Raw genomic sequence first — 6,216 nt, 5'->3', positions numbered from 1 at the left:
CTCGGGTTTGCATTTCCAGGAAGTTACTTCAAAATTCTTTTAAACAACATGTTGATTGGTTTTAAGAAAACTTCAATAGTAGCTCCGTATTGTACTATTGGTTTGACATAAGATTAAAAAAATCGTTCTGTTCTCGTAAAAATAAGGCGTAATGGGTAAAAAAATGGAACAGATTTTTAAAAGCTTCTCCTTGACGTAGTTAATATGATCTTTTGAATTTCAACTGGTAGCCTAATATTAATCCCAGATACTTAAAAAAGCTGTTCAATTTCAGCTCGATCACTTGTTGGTTTGTGCTGATTTAGATTGCGGCCCTTTCCAAAAATCATGTGTTTTTGCTTTTGTTGTGTTAATTGTTAATTTTTTTTATGAAACCAGTTCGGAACTGCGGCTGGTTTGGCATTGTTCTTTATTCCTACCATCTCGGCACTACCTTTTTTCAAAACAACTGTATCATTAGCATATTGTATAATCTTGCTTTCGTTTGATTTTTAGGATGGAACGTCATTTAGGTAGATAATGAAAAACAGTGGACCAAGAATTGATCCTTGTGGGACTTCGCATTTAACGCTTTTCTTTGCAGATTTATTTTGCCTATTTTATTGTATTTAACGCTTTTCTTTGCAGATTTATGTTGCCTATTTTATTGTATTGGAATCGATAACTTTTTTAGATCAATGAAAGTGCATTTAGTTAGTTTTTTCATTTCAGCCAATTTTTCCTGTATTCTTCCGTCAGTGAAGCTACTTAATTTCTTTCGAAAAAAAGAAAGATTTTTTAAAATATGTTTTTCCTCAAAAACGTGTAATAAAATTCCTTTATATAATACTTTTTCAAACAATTTTTCAATGGCTGGAAGTTTTGAGATTGGTCTGTAGTTTGTGTGTTCGATACGATCACTCTTTTGAAAATGGCACTATTTTGGTCACTTTCAGGTTTTCTGGAAATAAGCCAGTTTTCAGACACTCATTATATAATGTTTCAAGTAGTGGGCTAACTGTCCGAGATACTTTTTTTTTGAGAAAAAGGAAGTTTATGTTATGGCAGTCTAAACTAAATTTCGATGAAAGCAACCGCAGTGTGCTATGATTTCGGTACTGGTTATTGGAAAAATGAACATGGTGTTCGTGTTATTTCCGATTTTATACTTCTACTTTGTATGGAATGTTTCTGCTAGCTCTACTCCATTGTTTGCGAAAAAACTGTTAAATAATTCTATGTTTTTTACTATTTGTTTATTGTGGTGAGCCGGTCGAATGTTGTCCGATGTTTCATTGAAGAGATTGAAAAATTTCCTTTTTGCCATTGGCTACTTCTTTTTCGAATTTACCAATGCTATTGAAAATTTCTTTTTTCCCAACTTTTGCTCTTGAGAGGTTTTTTGTGGTGTGTTGTAAGAATCGTAAAAACATTTTTAAATCCTTTTTTAGATTTAATATATTTCTGTTCAATGAATACCAAAGAAAAGAATCTGTGTCACACAATGCAAAGGCGACCCGTTAGTTTTAGGTTCCTTTTGAGCTACATACCATCGCGTGGTCAACTTAATTTTCAGCGTTATTATTATTAAGCGAACAGATGGAAACGTAATTCTTGTCTCTGAATGGGAATGATTGGCTCGCTTCAGTTCTATTCAGGAATATCCCCATTAGTAAATGGAGGGTCTGTTTAAAAAGGTCTAGTTTTTGGCACGCATTTTGAAATAATTGGTTGCGATTTGCGCACTAGGTTGTGATTGATTAATATAATTATTTAGCTGAGTTTAATTCTAAGTTTGATTAATCTAAATTGTGTTCTTCTCTTACTCGAAAATTGCATAAGCATACAATTTAGAGCAATTTCTGTTGTAGGAAAAAATTGTTATTATCTGCGCTTGACTAAAAATGAAAAAAAAACGCACTTGACAACATATTACACTATTTTTTTAAACAAATAACTGACCTTATTTTTATCAGTTGTTTTCAATTATCAAAATATTTTTATCAGTTGTTTTCAATAATCATCATATTTTTATCATTTGTTGAGAATGGAACTTTGTCCATATATTTATGAATGCCTCCGTCCATATTTATGAATGTTCATAAATCAATCGCTCATTGATAGCGCACTGAAGAGCAATGAAGACTTTATAGCAACCATGCTGCTTGAGAGCGATGTCTATTAATTTCAATTTGTGCCGTCGTTTATCATTCGATAGTAAAGCCAACGTTTGACAACAGCGGACTGTTTACGACTATGCTCTTCAGGACTGTACTACTGGTTGCAAATTCAATTCGCATAGTATTATATAACGCGTATACGCCGCACGTGAGCTACCATATTTTTGCTGAATAACATTTAGTTTTGGCGAAGCTTTACTTTGCATTGTTAAACATTTCGCCCGATTTCATTTGAATTCCTGACGAAAACTTCTGAGCAAAATTCATTTGTCTTAATTTTCTTATGGACAAGTTTATCCTATTGGTATTGTAACTGCTAAAGCGGCAATTAAGTTCAGTTTGAAAAATGGTTTATATGTTCGTGCAGGAGCTGAAAGTGTATATATTGTGAAGGGATATTTATAATACTGAATCGATATTAAAGGCCATTATCGAAATTAACTCTCCTTAGAGACAATAAAAGATTACTTTTCGCCTCATTGTGGCTTCATTTCCCTAATGACGTTTCACCCTTTCCCTCATAATCTCCCACTATTACGCTCTCTCTGAAAACAAAAGGACTGTACTCATTAACAGTATGTGGAAATTGAGTCAAGCTTTGATTGCTTTAACAGCTTTTTATTTTTCTTTTCACATAAAATTTGAACCGTATGCTAACACGGAGCCGAAAAAGTCAAATGTTGTAGGCATAAATTTTCCTAAGCGCAATAATAAAGCTAGGTTAAGCAACCAAGTCACTAACCATTTCTGCATTCATTGATCCATGTTTTTACTGTTGGCGTAAACTTAGTAAAAAGAATTAAGTGTAGATGCTTGTTTTACTTTTTGCATCATTATCAAAAATGTCGAGTGATGGTTAGGAGACAGCAGAATCCGAAACCAGGATAAATGTTTCATACAATTCTTCAAAATTAGGACTTCAAAAAATTTATATAGCTGACCACTATATTGTTCAAATCGAATTGAAACATTTCATTGAAGTACCTGAGAACTCATCTGGCCTCAGCACTTGAAGACGAATTACTGTTGCAATCAATAATTTTCAGCATGCAATTGCAACTGAATTTTTTGAGTAACAAATAGAGTAAGTATATGGATTGTGAATCGGTTTTTGAAAGATTCCCTCAAATTGTCACCGAAGAAATATGAACTATGTACTGATCAAAGAGGTACAGCAAAATTGACATAAAAAAGGTGGATAGACAGCAGCCATAGACAACTCACCCATTAGCATGAAAATGAGCGGTTGTGTCACAAGTGGATACTAGACCATAATCTCGAGAAAAAATTTCAAAGTCATCAAAGACCAAAAGGATGTTTATCAAAGAATAATTACATCAAATGCAAGAGACTACTCAATGAACCTCTTGGATTTGTTCTGTTTTGGCCCCAGCTTACTGAACGTATAACTTTTACGCCAGATGCACGTGCTATTTTTACTTAGTAATGTGCTATATAACCACAAATTGTAATTGAGGGGCACCAAAACTACTATGGGGCCGAAATAGAACAGACCAACATCTTTAGCAACTTGATGAACGTGAACGGAGAAAATAAACAAACCAGAGGAGATTTTTTTTCAGGGAAAAAAATAAAAGATTTTTTGCCTCCATTGCGAAAGTTTTAGCAGACAACTTATACACATCTGCTAAAAGTTTTAATATAAAAAAAATGCACAGTCTGTTTATGATGGAAACAAACAATAGGGAAAATTAGCCAACAAACGACACTTTGTGAAAAAATGAAGCACTGAATTTTGCGGAATTAAGGGTTTCGTAATCAAGAAAATAAAGTAGGCCACTGTTCGTACAGTTTCAATCCTAATTTACAAATGTTTCGAAAACAGAGATCTTCCCCGCTTTGCCATCAAATCTTCATCAGATTTAAAGTTTCAACAAAAAGAAAAAATCCAGACCTCTCAGTCTGCTACCAGTAATAAGAGACGTTCAAGAAAAAATAATCAACGGATGAGTGTTATCTTTTTTGCAAAAAATTTGACATACTCAATTTAGTTCTTTTTCTCGGGCTGGTCTCATTTTCTTCTTGTTTTACAAAAGGATCTTACAAGATTTTTTCGCGACACCGCATCAATGTGCGTCCATTAAATTTTTCTGAGCCATAAAGCAGATAGATGTTTTGACAACTTGAATGCGTCACTGGAAATAATCGGAAAAGATTTGTTGACGAGAAACTGGCATGCAACTGCGGAAAAAATTTTTTTAAATCCTGATGTCCAGAGAACAAATTTTTCACCATCAAACATCAATGAAAAGCAAAATATTAATTCAAGAGCACCGTGATTTTGGTATTCAAGTAGATGGAAAAGTTAATGTAAACAAGCGTTAACAGTCATATTTACGAGCATTTGCCCATATTTTTTGGACTTTTCTATCCATTGAAATCTATACTAATAATCAAACAACCATCAACAAACAGAATTTGGGTGCAATCAATTTTGAACTGCATTGTTCTATTACAGTTAACATCAGCCGCTAAGATGGCCTCAGTAGTTGGAGAAGAACAAAATATCTATTCTATTGAAACATTGCGTGTTTTAGGGTTATTAAAAAAACTGATCGAATTTCTTAAAAAGCGTGATATGAATTCGTTGATAGATCGATAACCGAAAAAGAAGTTGAAAATGGTCGGACAAAAAAACAAAATGGCGAACGCTAAAAATATTAAACCGTATAAGTGGTCTTATTCCTAAAAGAATAGAATAGTTTTTAGATTTCGAAAGCTATTAAATTCCGTACTAAGAGTCGAAATTGATTTTTTTCAAAAATGTGCAGAAATATAGGGCAATCGAGGTAAAATTTTTCCAGAATGATTTTAGAGATAACTATTTTGTCAAGTGCAAAGATATCTCCAATCTATTGTACTGATCCAGCTTGATTTTGTTTCCTCACCTTTTTTCGCACTCTAATTCTTCTATGTGCCTTGGTACTGCTATTGGTATCATTTGACTAGGACGTTGAGGACTTTTTGAGTAACTTGCAAGTTGATTGTTTTTCTATTAAAACTTGGTTAATTACAGTAGTGCTCATAATCTACTTGAAAACAATGTTGTTCATTTTTTCTTTATAAAGTTATTGTTGATTTTTAATATTCATTCATTTATTGTTAATTTTATCATTGAATTTAAATGCATTTCAGTGTTCTTGCAAAGCCATCGCATCACAATTTTTGTCGAAATTGTTCCGTCTTTTCCAAACGAAAAACTTGTTGGTTTATTTGCATCCAGAAAGTTTTTAATTTGGTTCTCCGATTTTAGTGACAAAGTGCCGGACTTAATGACGAAAGAACGATTTTGTATCATGTGATTGGACTATTTCTGTGTATTGTTCTAAGCGCTGTCGCTTTTTCTACAGGTTGTTTATGATCGGTTTGTTAGCCAAAAATTACAAAAACTTATTTTTGTCTTGGCTTGAGCACTCAAAACTGTTTCCCTTTTTCTCCATTCTAACCTTCCAGGGAACCTGCTGTTCAAGAGAATTATCGTTTCCATTACCATTTCTGGCAATTAAAATGATAATAGTTTCGAACAATTTTTCGCCAAAAAGCAAGCTTTTTCAAAATTTTGTAACTCATCAAAAATATAGGTTTTTGAATAGATAAATATTCCATATGCCTAGAACACACTAACTGCTGTCAAGCAAATCCAGGAGCGTGCTTCATATCTAAGCTGTTCTGATGATCAACTGTTGAACAACAAATGTTTTCCTTAAAAATGCTCTACTTGAAATGGTATGAAGAATCCGCCTACAACCAAAGTTGGGTCGAATCACGAAAGCTGATGTAAGTCAGCGTGAAGAAATTTAGATTTTATGTTGATCTAAAAGCAATTTTATGCTTGATGGTTAAGGAGAAAAAATGGTGTTATGGTATCAGTGAGACCTTGCGCTTACATTTATATTACACCGTTTTCATTTTCAGGAATCTAAAAGATAGAGTAACACTTATATAGGCTGATCATTCGTTACGGATAGCATCTTTCTTTCTGTGCTATTATTTCCAATTAGATCGACACAAATTTCGTTGAGAGATGATAGAAAAC

Source organism: Convolutriloba macropyga, chromosome 9, assembly GCF_964194025.1.
Source record: "Convolutriloba macropyga chromosome 9, txConMacr16.3, whole genome shotgun sequence".
Lineage (NCBI taxonomy): Eukaryota > Metazoa > Xenacoelomorpha > Acoela > Convolutidae > Convolutriloba > Convolutriloba macropyga.
This window is presented reverse-complemented; position numbering follows the sequence as displayed.